Here is a 16703-nt window from a genome sequence, read left to right as displayed (position 1 = left end):
ATATCTACTCGTCCATTCAGTGAGCAATCAATCCACACACCCACCCACACATGGATCTATGTATTCATGCATTCGTGCTAACTACTCACCTACACACCCACCTATCATCAACCTTTCTGTCTATACAACCATTCACCCATCCACCTCACTATAATCCCCATATCTATCCACCACATTTTCATGCATCCACCTACTTCCCATCCATCCATCCCTCTACCCACTTACTCACATATCCATCGGTTCACCCATATACCCATCTATTCATGCACCTAACTATCCACCCACTTACCATCATTGACAGGGTGTACTGAGCAAGCATGACCTAGGGAAGTGCTAGACACAGCATGACCAAATGGCCCTTCAGATAGCCTAGATCTCCCAGCCAGCAGGGAAACAGACTTTAAGGAAACATGTAAACATCAACAAATATGGAAAGAACTGTGCAGGAAGCTAATTTGGTCTTTAGAGCCAGGTCACTAGAAGAAGCACCCATTGATGGCTGTGCTCTGACATGAAATTCCTGTGGTCCTTATTCATTTATATCAATCAATTATTGCTTAACAGTTAATTAAGTAATAATTAATGTGTGTGGGTGCACCTTCCTAAGCGGGAGCGCATGCTTGTGTGTGTGTTTGGGGGGAGGGTGTCAGTTGCAGGTGTTGTTCCAGGGGCCATTCACTGTATTTCATAGGAGAGAGTCTCTCCTTGGCCTGGAGCTCACCAGTTAGGCTAGGATGGTGTCCAGCCTAGGGATCCCTCGTCTGCCTCTCCAGTGCTGGGATTACAAGTGTGTGCCACCACACCAGGCTCTTTCTCATGGCTTCTGGGGTCAAACTCTAGTCCTTGAGCTTGTATGACAGGTACTTCACAGACCGAGCCATCTGGCCAACTCTTGGCTTAATTTCTCTAAGTTTTTCAATGGAGATAAGCTCACTTAACATTTTCCAGTACATAATTCAATGGGCTTTTTGTGTGATCTACAGAGGGATGGGCCATCATCACCACTACTTACAGATTTCTATCACCTCTAAAGAAACCCCACAGGCACTAGTCTCCTCTACCTTCCCCCGTGCCAGGGAATCTAATTTCGAATCTGACTTCTGCCTTCACAGGCTCCTCTGTTAGGAATGCCTCGAGTGTTCAGGTGGAGATACACTGGATGCAGCCAGCTGCACCAGGCTCCTTTCACTCAGTGTGGTGTTTTCACAGTTCCTCCAGCTCGTAGCGTGCTTCAGTCTTTCATTCCTTCCTGTGTGTGATGGTCTAGATCGAAGACGTCCTTCGGAGATGGGTTCATGTGTTTAAACACCTGGCCTCCAGCTGGTGATGCCATGGGGGCTGGGGGAGCATGTGGTGAAGGTGGGTCACTATGTGGGGAGTGGCTCCACTCAGCTTCATATCCACCAAGATGTGAAGACTGGTGTGGTAAGCCCCAGCCTGACCCTCTCCCACCACCATGTTTTCTCTGCCACTATGGACAGAAATCCCCTGAAGCCATGAAAGCATGAAACAAATCCTCCCTTTAGATGTTTCTGTCAGTCGCAAGAAGAATGATGAAGACAGCAGAGAACATGTCAGTCTATGAACGCCCCGTGTTAACTTACCTATTTATCAGGGAAGATTGGCTTTTACGCATAATGCAACTATGAACTTTCATGTACACTTTGTGTGTGTGTGTGTGTGTGTGTGAAGGTAAGCTTCATTTGTCTCGTGTATAGACCTAGGAATGGAATGGAGGGTTTTTTGGTAACTGCAGACTTAAGTTCCGAAGAAGCAGTAATCTTTCAGTGCCAGCCAGAACAGTTTACGGTTCCACCAGCCTTGGGAGAAGCCCGGAGTCCTATCATCCACTGGCCACATTGCAAAGGAAAAGTCCTGGTCTACACCAACAGGGCCACAAGCAAGGAGTCCCTTTCTCTACTAGCTCCAAGAGGCAGAGAGTCTATGCTCTTTTCCCCTTGTAAGAAGCACGGAGACACATGACACTGAATGTCTGATACATGCAAAGTGCCCACCCAGGCATGGTCTGGGGCATCTCCATGTTTCTTTTTCTCCTTCCTGAGTGCATGCAGGGTGTGGTGGCAGTGGCTAAAGCACTCGACTCCTGTCCATCTCACCCATTAATACTCTTTCACCTTATAAAGCTCTCTTTCTATTCCAGTATCAACCCACGGAGAACAATAAACCCTTGATTTTTTACCTTTTAAAGTGAAATTTGTTGTCCAGTTAACTTAGCTGTAGCAGAGGAAGCTGGCTACTGGAGACGGCTGAGAGAGAGCATCTTGGTTTTGCTTTTAAGGACGTATTTTACAATACAGATATTCTTTGGTTTATCATAGGTCAGCATGCTGCTAAACCTGCTGCAAGCTGGAATACAAAGTAAGCCCACAGCACAGCATGGCTGTGAAGACTTGTCACTCTAGTTTCCCTGGTGACCCCAGGATTGGCCAAGATCCATGGCAGCTGCTCCCGAGAAAGAGGAAGGGGAGCCGGGTGTAGTGATGCACTTCTTTAATCCCCGCACTCAGGGAGGCAGAGGCAGGTGGATCACTGTGAGTTCAAGGCCAGCCTGGTGTACAGAGTGAGTTCCAGAACAGCCAAGGCTACACCGAGAAACCTTGTCTCAGAAAGGGAGAGAGAGAGAGAGAGAGAGAGAGAAGAGGTGAGAGTTAAAAATTTGAAGAATTGTTTCTTTCAAATACACACCTTTACCTTATACTGAGCTAAGAACTTCTAAGTCGCAAGCTAGAGACTGTGTGTATGAGAAACTTAATCTCAGTTACTGACAGTTGCTTGCTGTCACACAGGAGCAAATGTTCCATCTCTGCTTTGTCTAGAATATACACAGAGCAAACATGGCTGTGGTACTCCCTCACAGGTCCTTGAGGTCTGAGGTACAGTCCCTTGTGGGTGGGAGACCACAGATTTTCCTCGGAGTGTCATTGCTGACCCCTGGGAGCTGAGGAGTGGGTGCGGCATCGGTCACAACAGCAACCTGAATGACCTCCTCCTCACTGGGGAAGCTCTTGCTCAACGAGGAGGGGCAGTCACAAAATGCTTGTCTCACTGCATGACCTCTGACCTGTGTGCCTGGTGGGAGGTAGCTCCTAGAAGGGTGGCTCCATAAACTTTCTCCTTCCTTGAGCCCAGATAAGGTCATCTTTTCCCCCCACATAGAAGTTTGGAAGCTTAAATGCCCATGCCCGGTGGAGCAGCCCACCTCTGTGTATTTCAGTGGGGAGTCTTGTACCCTGGGATACTTTGCAGTCCAGTGTTTTTAGTCTCAGACTACCTAATGACAGGTTGGGATTTGTTCTTGAAGCTAGAGAGCCTCTGACTGCATTGAAGATTTATTGGCAGCGTCTTTCAGGCTAAGAGCTTTGTCTATATTTGTAGTCTCATTTTAGGCCTCATGATTGTCCATGTTGCCATTTCCACTGAACAGCAGAGGACCTGAAGCTCAGAGTCAAAGGGTGACACCCAGTAGCCAGCAGGAGTGAGGGTCCCTGCTGCTTGTTTACTGCCTGCTGCTCAGTGTGCCTGGTGGGAGGTAGCTCTCAACATGGTGGTGCCATCTACTCTCTCCTTCCTAGAGCCAGCACTGAAGCGGTGGTCCCCACCACATCTCCCTGCCCACTCCTTGCCTTGCCTTTCTTTGTGGAGATAAGAAGGAAGTAAATCCCCCTGTAAATTCTCAAAGCTGCACGTTCATGAGTGGTTTACTTTTAGGGGCTGAGAGACATTTTTTTTTCTAGTCTTCTATACAGCCCTGACCCTCTATAAAGGGGCCTCCTGGGGCCAACTGTGAGATACAAAGAGCCTCATGCAGTGGCTGGGACCCTCACTGTCTTATCTTCTCACTGAGTGACTGTGAGCCTGGAAGGTCTCTGGCCCCTGACTGTCTTTAGTGCAGAGTTTGCTCACCCGGGAGTTGTTTGGGTGGTTAAGCCTCTGCTCTTTGCCCCTGGAGCTATGCTAACACAGGATGGGGTGTTATCAGTGGGGTTGTACCTACTTTCCACTGAAGAGGTGGGGGAGGGCAGGGGAAGTTGACCTCTTGGGAACCCTTAAGACAAAGCCAAGAGGGGAGGGAGGAAGGCCTTGGAGTTAGGCAAACATGGGAGTGCATGGAGCAAAGACTGAGGAATGCACAAGACTGAGAGGGGAGTGCAGGCCCAAGGACACCGTGCAAAAATAGGCTGCAGCGAGGAGCTGTTCCTGTGTGGCACACCAGCTTCTCAGGAAGAGCTGCCGGGCTTGTGAGGCCTGAGTGAGCTCCAGTGGCCTGGCACACGGCCCTTCCAGATGGTTTCCTCCAAAATGTGCTTGATCTACATCCTTCTCCACTGTGGAAATGTCCTGTAGTCTTCCGTGTGGGCATGATCGACTATTTCCGTCATTGTCTACCCAAGAACACATTCTAGAGGAGCAAGAGACACCTACGTTTAGGCACATTGGCAGTTACCTGGAAAAGGCACTGCCCTTAGGAAGGTGGTACTGGAGGTGGAGGGGACAGAGGTGGTGGTGGTGGTGGTGGTGGAGGAGGAGGAGGAGGAGGAGGAGGAGGAGGAGGAGGAGGAGGAGGAGGAGGAGTTGTTGTTGTTTCCAGTGTTGATGAGGTCGTGGAGATGGTGGTGATGAATGTGCTAGTTATGGTGGTGGCAATGAGAGTGTCCGGCTTCTATTATTTTCTTTCATTATTATAATAATTTTATGTCCTTAAGTGCTACTCTTTGGTGCACAAATACATCTAAGGATCAGAACAAGATAATTAGCACTTCCATAACCTTTAGTAGTTGCCTCTCTGTCCTCTGTTCTAGCTGTTCAGCAGTGTCCTATGTGCTGTTATATACCACAGTCAAGCCTGTGAACTGATGCATGCCCAGTCTAAACTTCTCATCTAAATGAACTTAGTCCTCGCTGGCTGAGTTCTCCCTCTCTCCCCTCTGTCTTAGGCTCTGGTGAGCAGCATTCTACTTTCATGAGATCAACTCTTACAATGTCCACACAGGAAAAGAGCACACGAGGTTTATTTTCATGCCTGGTGTTTTGCGTTTAGCATCAGGTCCTTCACTTCCACCAGTTATGGTGCAGATGAGAGGATTACTGGTGGACAATCTAGTATGTGCAAGTTCCACATTTCATTTTTTCTCATCTGTCAACAAACACTTGTTTTCATTTCTTGGAATGAGTGAATAATGCTTCAGTGAGTACAGCTGAACAGCTGTCTCTTAAGTATGCTGGAAATATGCTGAAAAATTACAGCAGGCACCTCTGTGCTCTTCCACAGTGGTTGAGTTCACTCCTACCAATAGCACAAGTGCTTCCTCTTGGTCACATCCTTGCCAACACTTGTCATCATCCATCTTTGGTGCAGCTATTGTAATGGTATGGTGGCATCTACTGTGGTTTTGATTTTTAGTTCTATGACAGATTTCTCTATTTTTGCTGTAGAACCTCTGCTTCATGGCCAGGTTGCTTCCAGAGAGCTCAACGGGACAGTCACTGATGAGTAACAATGAACCAAACCCTCCGCTCTCCTTGACAGCATTTTCCAGAGTGTCACCCTAGGCCCAGGACTGGGAGAGGTAAGAACTCTTTTCAGGCTTGCTTCCCTTGACCTGTGCCATCTGCAGATGGATCCGTCTAGTCTCCCTGAATCTAGGGACCCAGAAAACTACACAGGAGGCTGTAGCTGAGCGGAGTCCCCAGCCTCTCCCTGTTCTTGTAGTCTGCACCGAGGCAGCTCCCATCTTGCACTTGGCTACACTATCTCCCTGGCTAAAAAAAAAGGTCTGCAGCGCTATTTCATAGAGAAATTGAGAAGTGTATTGAAAGGCAAAGCCCTGTCTTGTGCTATATAAAACACACTGTTTTGTTTGTTTGTTGGTTTGTTTGTTTGCTTTTACCAAATGCAGAAACCCTGAGGTGGTACAGATTTGACTTTTGTGATGGTGGCTGGGGCTCTGGGCACCAGCAGTCATTCAACCATCTCTATCACCTGCCATTTATTTGCTCACTTGGCACTGAGAAGGCTCAGGAGGCCTTCTCTGCTCGTGTATGTGGGAGCTGAGTATTGCGTTCTCCCTGGAAAGACCATCTCTCTTCACACAGTGGTTTGGATGTGGGGATCTCTGTTGGAATGCTAGGTTTCCAGCGGGGTGCTGGTCTTAATGTGGGGCCTTGCTGGAGGACCTGTGCTGTTGAGGTTGGGCATTTTCCTGGCTCCACTTCCTGTTTCACTCTGCTTCCTGCCTGTGGATGCAGTGACTGGCCACCTCACCCTCTTTTCCATTCTTCCATGAAGGACTATGTTCCTTTTAACTGCAAGCCAAAACAAGCCTTTTGCCCCTTGAACTCTTCCTGTCAGGTGTTTAGTCACAGCAATGAGGCGAGTAACCAACCCACAGAGCATCCAGAAGGCGAGTCAGTTGGAAGACATTCCTTGCAGAGTTGTTTGTTTTCCCACATATGACTGTTAGCAGCTGAGAGTTAGCAGAGGCAGTCTGCTTGTGAGGCGTTGTGCACAAGAGAGAGTCAAAACCCTTCCTGGAACCAAAATGTCACAGAGACTGAGACACTGCCTGTATGCTGCTCTAGTCTAGACTTTTCTCCCTGGACCTTGGCTGACTTACCGGCAGGTTTCACAGCACCAGGAGCCTATGGAGTCTGAATTCTGTGTCGTCTGGCTTTGGGGAGCAGAAGTTTACCAACCATTTCCCCCTTTCTAGGGAGGGGGCACACCATCTCAGCCTTCCAGGCTGACCCAGAACACTAAGATGTGTGTCCCCTGCTCAGTAGGTTTTACTGAACACCTGCTCAGTCTGTGGTATGGTTTGATTCAAGTTTCCATCCATTTCATGGAGTAAGGCTCCTTGCTAAATAAAGAGCCTTTGGTAGGCCAAGGACACAAAGATCAGCAGAAGTCTTGGTTCTAGGCGATAAAAACTCTTTTTGAGCAAAAAAAAAAAAAAAAAAAAAAAAAAAAAAAAAAAAAAAAAAAAAAAGGCCATCTGTTGGCTTGACTAATCGATCCATCCAAAGTAGTCTTATTTTCAGCATTGCTGATCCAGGCTTGAAAACAAAAGGTTTGCCCTTTCCTAACTTCCTCCAAACATGTGGCCAGGGATGCTGTTGTGTTGCTATAGTAGCCCATGATTCCAGAGGGGCAGAAAGGTCTTCCTCTGCATTAGGAGCATCATGGAGAGTTCAGATGACCCTAGTGGAGTTACACTTTCATCCCAAAGCCTGGGAGGCACAGTCCTAAGTGAGTGCACCTACTTGCTCAAATATATTTTCACTGCATAAACCAGTACCTTTAAGGTACCTTTAAGGTCATTTTCAGGTGCAGCCTGATGGAAAATTCTAGCCACAGACACTTCAGATTCTAGCTGTCATGGGACAAAGTAACATATGCCCTGACTCCTTGATTCGCTCACAATGTAGATAAACATATCTGTTACGGTCTGTGTGGTGCCATTATTAAGGCAGTTTGTCCTTTATTTGATGATTTTGCTGTTGATGGCCCTGGGACAGTGTTGATGTACCACCCAGTGTCTCTGAGCACGAGGCTGCCATGATGTGCTAGGGACAAAATAGATGTGCCGATCTGCCTCATTCAGGCTAGCCGACTGAGCTGCAACAGTGTGCATCCAATAATGTGTCTGCAAACAGATCTCTGTATCTGTCTCTCTGTGTCTGTCCCTCCCCAAAAGACTGTGTATTGATTGACCGAAGGACATGCAGTGACGAGTCTTGCAGAACCTGGCCTACAGGTGCTTGTCCGTCAAGTCAGTAAGCACAGCCACAGTAGAACGCAAGTGTCTTTCACAAGGAGACCTGCTACATCTTACTCACTAACGGTCACTGTCTCTGTGAAGTCAAGGGCCTGGTACTCTGCTGGGGCCACTTGTCCTTCCAGGCCAGCTTGGTTGGTGGCCTTTCAAACAAGCACCTCTTTATTGTAGGCCATTGTGATGACAATGGCATTTGTCTGTGATCGGATGCTGCGCCTTTGCTCAATGCTGCATTCTTGGTGGATGCTGGCGATGCTGACTTAGGTCCCTGATGCTGTCACCTTTGTGGGGGTGGACACTCTGCTTGTCTAGGCAATCTCAAATGGCAGCGTGTGACCTTCCAGGCTGGACAACAAAGAGATTTTCATTTCCCGGAGACTTATAGCTTTCCCATACTTGCCTTGGCTTAGTCACACAGCCGGGTGACCTTCAGGCTGAGGACTGCTTGGAAGGTCCGAGCATGGAAGCCTACTTTTCCCCCAAAACAATGTGAGTCCCATGTGCCAGCTTTTCTCAATACCCGGCTTTGCTATCTGTCCCATTCAAAGCCTGTAGGAGTCTAAAATACAATGCCTGATGGGCAGGCCCCTAAGCTGCTTTTGGGAATGTGTGCCCAATGAGCCAGCACATAGCACAGTGGATGGCGTCTGTCCATAGGCTGATCCTGGGCTGCGCTAGCTGGCTGGCTCCCACACTGTTGACCCTGCAAGCCCACCACACACTTCTTTTCTCTGATGCATCTGGAGTAGAGAGGGGAAGGGTGTGGGGACTGCGTGAGGTGATAGCTGTTCATGCACTCTTATGTCTGGAAGTGGGTGGCAGTTCCCCTGAGGAAGACCTCCTCCATCTTGCCTTTCCTGGTGCAGCTGCTCCTGAGGCTGTTTGTGGAAGTCCCCAAGGAGGTGGCAGAAGAGTGAGTAAAGTCACACCACCATGCAACATGGCAGCACAATGGCCCTGCAGGAATGTCCTTAGGTGAAGGAGAATATGGCCGACTACACACAGACAGGGGCATTGTGCCTGAGGCAGGCAATGCAACCTTTAGGGGAACAGCCAGACTGGAGGGGTGATAACCAAGGACTGCCTCTGGAAGAAATAATAAAAATTCTGCCTCTATGTTATTTGAGATAGCATAGCATTTCCCAGCTGTCACCTTAGTAACCACCAGGAAGATGATGGATGTGGAGAGTGGCCTTCCTTCACAAGTTACCTAGGTAACTGCTGCCCTTTCAGGAGCTTGGGGACACAGCAGCACAGGGACACTTGGATTTGAGCTCCAGTTCTGCCGTGGTCTCATCTCTGATCCCTTTCTCTCATCTGTTTAATGGTCCACACAGACCCCTCATGGGCTCACGGCGGCAGTGTGCACCAAGTGCAGACACATGGGCAGCCAGTCTCCTTCATCTTCAACACACCTTTGTCTCTGAGTTTGTGCTTGGCTGACAGTCAGAATTTATTGGGAGGGGTAGGCTAAGAGAACAAGCCAGCAGTGGGCGGGACCCTACTCCTTTTGTTTGCCACTCCTTCCACGCTGTAATGGGCAGTCATCATTTTCCTGAATGGCCAGGGTGAGGTGGAAGCCCTCCATGGTGGACCTAGCTTGGCCTCCTGCTGCTAAAACCTGCACAGGTTGTAAGGAGGCAGAAGAAGACGGAGCTCTGGAAGAAGGTGGCTTTGGGGTCGTCAGAGCAGCATAATGTGGCGTTATAACTGAAAGAGCCTTGAGGAAAGGGCCAGCTGGACCAGCATGTGGCTTGCACTGTCTTCAGGGAAGCAGAACTTGGAAACACAGTGTGTGTGGTACCAGTTTTGAGTCTGCAGAGGGTTTGGTCCCAGGATCCTCTGGGATCTGCAGGGCGATTGATCCCAGGATCCTAATGAAGAGCAAGGTCCGCAGATCTCATCAACGTCTTACAGTCCACACACACACATCCTCACACATTCTCATATATTAAAGATTTCTAACTTGTTTGTGACACCAGGTATGATTAAAGTGTCATGTAAATTATTGCTGAACTGTTTGTTTAGGGAACAATGGCAGGGAAAACAGCCTATCCGTGATCCCAATGTCTTTGAGTCTGGTCAAATTTGTGGAAAAACATGTGGGACCCACCCCACTCATCTCAGCCAAAGAGGTGTTTTTGGCAGTTCTTTTGGTCTATTCTTGGAGTGCATTTGGTCCTTCTTTGGATCTGTCCTTTGGAGTGTTTTGGTTCCTCTCGCTGCTTTGATTCTTAGACGTCAATCTTGACCTTCATGGGTGGTTTAATGTGGAACACTTTCCCTAATTGATGCACACCTCTCCCATCCTTCACTTTTCTCCCTGGTGCACATCACCACCAACATAACCTCATCTTTCTGCCTGCTTCTCTTTTGCTTATTTTCCTCATTTCTACAACAAAATACTCAACCAAAAGAAACTTAAGAAAGGAAAGGCTCCCCTTGCAGTAGAGTCCCCCAGCTTCTTTTGCTCACCGCTGAGTACTACGAACATAACATCGTACTGGGTATGCAGCCAGGCTCCCCATCTGACTGGCAGGTAGCCAAGAAAGACTGGAACTATGAAGCATGACAGCCCAATGCAAGGGATTGAGTTGGGTTGGGAAGGATAAAAAACAAACAATAGCTTTTTATGAAGGTGTACAGTGTGGAAACAAGTGGCTATAAGCATTGACCCAGGGTTTCTCAGGGTGTGCAGCACTATGGGATGCCAAGGAAGGCTGGATCAGGCAGAGGGGCTTCCAGAACCAGGGGAAGGAACAGGAAACAGAGATGGAAGAGAAGATGCCACGTGGGCTGTATTAGTTATAACAGAGCTTGTGAGCAATGCCACCGTTGCTCTGGTTAGCCCGGAGTACCATGCTGTCCTAGGAGGTTGTCACAATATATATCCATTTTTGGAGACTGCATATTCAGTGAGTGGATGAGCCATGGATGAGACTGAAGTCTGCAGCAGGTGGGTGAGGATGCAGTGCCTGGGGACCCTAGCAGGAGTCAGAGAGAAGCTGGGCCATGCAGTTCCACCTGGAGTTCTGAGACAGACAGAGGTATGGCAGGGGCACCCAAAAGAGGCAATAAAGCATGCACTCAAGTAGAAGGCTGCTGGAGGTCAGGAAGAGCAGCTGCATCCCAGGAGGTTGGATTAGCAAAGACTAGGTGTCCTGGGCAAGGTATTCTGTATATCTAGAGGCCGAGTCAACACCTTGTTGCTTAAAATGCAAACCTGTGAGTCCCAGGATGTAGGACCACAGCTTTTGAGTGCTGGGGTGCCTTGTGCTGATGAACGGGTGGCCGGAGGTTCATGGTATCAGATGTGATAGGACTGGAATAGGCTGTCATCCTACCTAAAGTACCAGTGATGATAATAGCACTGCTCATAAGATCCACTGAGAGCATGGTCAGAAAGGTGTATTTATGTCTGACCCACAAAGCAGGAGATGCAGGCTCAAGGGAGCAATAATGGGGCATCATAGGAAGGGTCAAGCGTGAGACAGGGCCGGGAGCTGGGTTCATCTGAGGACTCTGGGCTCTTCTGCACACTCCTGTCCCCTTTTCTGGGTCTGTGGCTATCCTTGGGTAGCATGCCAGCCCTTTTCCCGTTAGCTGTAAGTTGTTCTGCTTCTGCTTGGTGGATCCCCTCCTCATGTGCATACACTGGGCTCTGCTAGCAAAGGCCCCATTTCTGCAGCATTGAAGCTGGGGTGGGAGCTCACTGCCCCTGGGTCTATAGATGGGGGCAGGAATCACAGCTCCACCACCTCAGGATTTGGTCAGTTATAAAAATATCCGGCATCAGTTGGGGGCGGATTCAGGAACCGAAACTTCTTCTTGTTCTGTTCTTGTAGTATTGGATTGTACAATTATAGCACCTCAGAAGTTTCCTAATGCGCCACAAGATGTCAAGCTGTGGCATCAAGATTAATTCCTTCTTTAATGACCAACCCTGACTTTGACCTTGAGGGTGTGCTGTGTTTCCAGAGCACACTGCTCTCCCATCAGCCTTGCTTCTGGGCTTTGAAAATTAACTCTTTGTTCTCAATCAGACAGTGCTCCAAAGGCAATGAAAAAAATCTCTTTACCTCAAGGTGGCATATTTTAGAGAGAAATAGACACAGGAACGAGTAAAGCATGGGAAGGAGTAGGAGAGGGTGAGGGCAGGGAAGATGCTGGAGCAACTGGTGAGGACCGGTATTCACTGAATGTCTCTCTGCTCACTACCCTTCCCCTGGCATCACTGTCGCTGCCTGTGGGTGTGTGTCTGGGCTCCGGAGTCTGTGGGGAGGACTGTCATGGCTGAGGAGGGCTGGGTAAGGTATCCATCTCACTGTGCCAGTGCGGTCCACATTGCTTTAGGACAGCAGTCTCGACCCACGGAGAGGTGTTGAATGATCCTTTCACAGGGGTAGCCTAAGTCCACTGGGAAACACAGATTTTGTATCATAATTCATAACAGTAGCAAAATTGCAGTTTATGAAGTAGCAACAAAAATAATTCTCTGGTTTGGGATCACCACAACATGATGAACTGTATTAAAGGGTCGTAGCATTAGGAAGGTTGGGAATAGGTTGTTGTTTTAGGATAACAAGAAGTACCCACCAGGAAGTGAACAATTCTGAGGGTTCTGGAAGCTTTAAGGAAGAGAGTATCTATCTACCTGGAGGACAGGAGATACTTCTGGACTGGACCTTGGAGGAAGGGAATAAGGAAGAAGAATGGAGAGGACAGAGACAAGGAATATCTAGAACAGGTCGGAGGTGTAATGGGAAGGTGGCTTGGTCATGTGAGCATCTCAGAGTGTGCTCTGTATGTCTTGTGGATGAGGCTGTGTGTGCTCCTCTGTCACCTGAGCTGTGTCACTTGCCAAATGTTCTCTCTTCGAGTGTACCTCAAGTCTTTACTCCTCCAGGGAGCTCCCTGTTGAGGCAGTTCAGAGTGCAGCCCACCCCTGTTGCTCATAGATTCCAGCTTGGTGACCTTGTCTCTTCGCCAAAACATGTCTGTAGTGCTCAGATAGTGCTGTGTGCTTTGGTGGTCACCATGCACACGTGCCGTGCCTTCCCGACTGAGGGGAAACAAAGGGTGCTCTCTATCCTGGGTCCTGATCACAGCGCAAGCCCAGGGCTTTTCTGTGGTCTAGTTAGTGCTACTACCATTCACATTCATGTGCTTTTTGTAGTGATTGATGTCACTGTTTAAAATGGCCCCAAGCGCAGTGCCAAGCTCTGGAAGGCCTCATGTGTCCTTTGAAGAAACTATGAACATGTGTCACAGCACTCTGTCGGTAAGAACTGACTGTCCATTTGCACCAGCATTTTCGTTGCTCTCCATGTTCTGAAATTCTGATGACAGAACTGTTTATTTTGTTTGTTTGTTCTTAACTCTCCAGTAGTTGGGCAAACCCTTGCGTTTAGGTGCTTGTGGACAAGAATGGGTAGAGACTAGAAACATCTGCGACTCCACCACAGTCCAGTAGTCCCCACATGCGGTGCTGAGCCTAGGCCTCAGACTTACTGGGAGGGACTGACTGGTCATGGGCTTGGAGTAAAGGGCAGAATGACATGAGTGATATAGATCACTGGGGCTTAGGAGTCCCTTCTGGGTCAACCCCGGAGAGCATCTGCAGCTCAGGATAGGTCTGTACACAGGCATTTGAGGGGTGGTGTGGACAGCTAGTATAGTGGAAATTTCCTAAAATATATGAAGGTGATCCTCATAAAGTTTCCAAACAATGAGGAAGACAGAGTTTCAACTGGACAACTTTTGTCACCAAAAGAAGTTTCTAGTACCAGGAGTGGTTTACATCTATTTGAGCTGGTGGTCAAAGGGATCTCAAGGAGAGCCCCAAACAACCCAAGCTGCCTCCAAGACAATAGGTTTTTCTGCACGAACTGACAGCAAGGCCCCACTGCTGAAGACAACACCTACACAACTCATTGAATATGGAGAGGTTGAGCTGGTGCCTACGTGACCTTCACCCTACATTCTAGTGTCTTTGGTGTGAGAAGGTAGTCAGTAGGCTACCAAAAGACAAATAAACACCAGCCCAACCACAAAACCTTTGATATACAGTGCTGTCCTGCCTGCCAAGGCAGTGGTGGCATAAGGCTTGTGGGAGTAACCAGCCAATGTCTGATTTGACTTCAAGTCAAATGTGTACACATGCTCGCGCGCGCGTGCGCGCACACACACACACACATATGAGAGAGAGAGGGGTAGGGAGAGAGAGACATTGGAACACACAGCTCTAAATGTGATGTCTCCATCAAATTCCTCTCAAAGCTCAGGAACCTGGTATAAGAGGAGGCAGAATGAGCGTAAGAGCCAGAGGGGACATAGGACACCAGGAGAACAAGGCTCTCTGAGTCAACTGAGCAAAGCTCATATGAGCTCACAGAGACTGAAGCAGAAAGCACAGGGTCTGCATGGTTCTGCACAAGGTCCTCTGTGTGTATAGTATAGCTTTCAGTTTAGTATTTTTATGGCACTCCTGTGAAGGAGTAGGTCTCTGATTCTTGTGCCTTCTCTTGGGAGTCTTTTTTTCCTGCTGGTTTGCCTTATCCTACTTTGATGTGATGGTTTTTGTTTTATCTTATCACATTTTATTTTGTTAGTTTTTTTGATAGTTTAAACTTTATTATATGCATGTTCATGTGTGCATGTGTATGTGCACATACGTGCATGTATGTGTTGTATATATGTGTGTGTACATGTGTATGTGCATGTGTGTGTGTATGTGTGTGAAGACCCGTGAACAATCTCAGGTGGCAGCCTCTGAAACACTGTCCATTTTCCTTTAAACAGGAGTCTCCTGGGCCTGAAGTTCATCAATTAGGCCCTAGGGATCCATTCTCCTATCTCTGTCTGCATCTCCCAAGGGTTGGGATTACAAACACATGCTACCAAATCTGATATTTTTTACCTGGGTTCTGGGGATCAAACTCAGGACCTCATGCTCTCAAGATGACTGAACCATATACCCAGCCCCCTGTCTACAGGGTTCTTGCCCATGGACAGGGACACCAAGAACCCCATCCTTTATGTTCTGCCATGTAAAATACTGGAAACCTGCTATGAAAAGAGCTAGCCAAGGTCAGCGATTGCTATATGGATGGTGGCACATGAGGAAAGTAGATGAGAGGACACAGGGATGTGAAACACCTTATCTCCTGCCCGGATTTTTTTTTTTTTTTTTTTTTACTTTTACTTTTATCAACCAGAACTTGTCCTTTTGGTGTCATTTAGGCTAAATGTAATCTCTGGGCATTCTGTGCTAGCACATTGGTATATGTCTTACACAGAGAGCCATGTATGCAGTATCCATCTTGGAGGATGTTGGTTGCTTGGGAGGGTCCTTTGGAGACAGGCCAGGATAAAGCAGACTATTTTCAGGGTCACACGCACGTCTGAGGGCTTGGAGGTGACTTCATGGTGAAAGGTACTCCTACCAGGCAGAACTCCCACAGAGGGACTCAGACTGTCATAGAAGTCTTTCCTGTATCGGCCTGGAGAGAAAATCTTCAAGCATTGCAAGCTGCTGTCAAGCTCCTCTCAGGACACTGCCCCATGGGTGTCTTCCCCTGTCTGCCCTGCAGATGGGAAGCCAAGGGTGGGAGAGGTGGCCCTTCCTCAGTTATGCAGAGCAGGGCCTGGGCTCCATCTAAGTGTTCATAAACAGGTTCCCCTCCACACTTGCCTCTGTCCTGAGCAATGGGGAGGCTCTGCAAACCCTTTTCCTCTGGGCACTCATATGAAGCCAGGAGAGTGGCGCACGGGCAGCCTCATATACAGAGGCAGGGGTTAGCGAGTCATAGGAGCCTACCGCATGAGGCTGAGCTGTGCTCTTCAGCCCCATCACAAACCTCCAGCCACTGGCAATGGACTCTGAATTGGATGTAGGACTTCTCCATCCTACATCCTTCCTCCATTCATAAGCTCAAGAGGGTAGAAGAGGTTGGGATCTTCTCATCTCCTGGGAAGCCCACAGTCCTTGTATTTCTGCCCGAATGAGAAGTAACATTCATTGTTGGTGGCCTGTTGAGCTCTGAGGTCTGTTTTGTTTGTTACTCATTCTGACCTGCGTGAATATAACCTTTACATTGAATCAAGCTCTTTGCTAGGACAAATCCACTGAAAGTAATTGGAACATCTAGATCTACAGACACAGATCCCCAGCTTCAGGGGCCTTCCCTATGGGCCTCTGGAGTGGACTCTGCTGGAAATCACATCATTCTCAGTCCGTCAAGTAGAGAACTTCTGAAGTTTCTTAGGCATTTTTCTTTTCCTTAATAAACAAACAAACAAACAAACACACACAAAACAAAACTTTTTATTGATTCTTTGTGATTTTCCCATCATGTACCCTAATCCCACTTATCTCCCTGTCCCACCATATCTGCCCTCTGCCCTTGCCCCCCCCCCCCCAAGTAAAAACCAAAACAAAACATAACAAAATCTGGTTGTGGAAGCTGTAGAGTTGTCACAGGGTGTCCCACAGTATATCCTTTCACCCACACATCTTCAGTTGCCTATGTTCATTGCAATGAGTCACTGGTCTGTTTCGAGGTCTCTGGCTTCTGCTACACTGTCAATACTGGATGCTCACTGGGACTCCTATTAGACATCCTGTTGTTGCCCTTTATCTTGGAGCCTTGGTTCTACAGGACTGGCTCCTTAACGTGCTCCAGCAGTTCGTAGTTGGGGTAGATGTTGGCCTGAATCTGTGCCTGGGTGGTAGCTGTATTGTTCAGCTTGTCAGCTTTCCTGCCCCTGTGCCACCAGGGCCAGCATTGCTGCCCCTGGAAGCTGGCAAGGAGCAGGACTGCACCCAACTCCCTTATGTCATCTGGGCCAGCTGTCATTCTCCCAAGTGCTGAAGCTGGTGAGGGGCAGGGCCAGCTCTCCCAAACC

The 16703-nt window shown here is 48.3% G+C and overlaps 1 long non-coding RNA gene across 1 annotated transcript in view; it reads left to right on the top strand.

Moving 5' to 3' along the window:
- LOC129680914 (uncharacterized) overlaps positions 1 to 16703 on the top strand; it is a 144042-nt gene that overhangs the window by 65751 nt on the left and 61588 nt on the right. The window contains exon 4 of the long non-coding RNA XR_008720756.1: positions 5455 to 5588. This is a non-coding gene — a long non-coding RNA (uncharacterized LOC129680914). The remainder of the gene's footprint in view (positions 1 to 5454; positions 5589 to 16703) is intronic.

The sequence above is a fragment of the Psammomys obesus genome, unplaced genomic scaffold (assembly GCF_907164565.1).
Source record: "Psammomys obesus unplaced genomic scaffold, mPsaObe1.curated_primary_1811, whole genome shotgun sequence".
Taxonomy (NCBI): Eukaryota; Metazoa; Chordata; class Mammalia; order Rodentia; family Muridae; genus Psammomys; species Psammomys obesus.
This window is presented reverse-complemented; position numbering and strand designations above follow the sequence as displayed.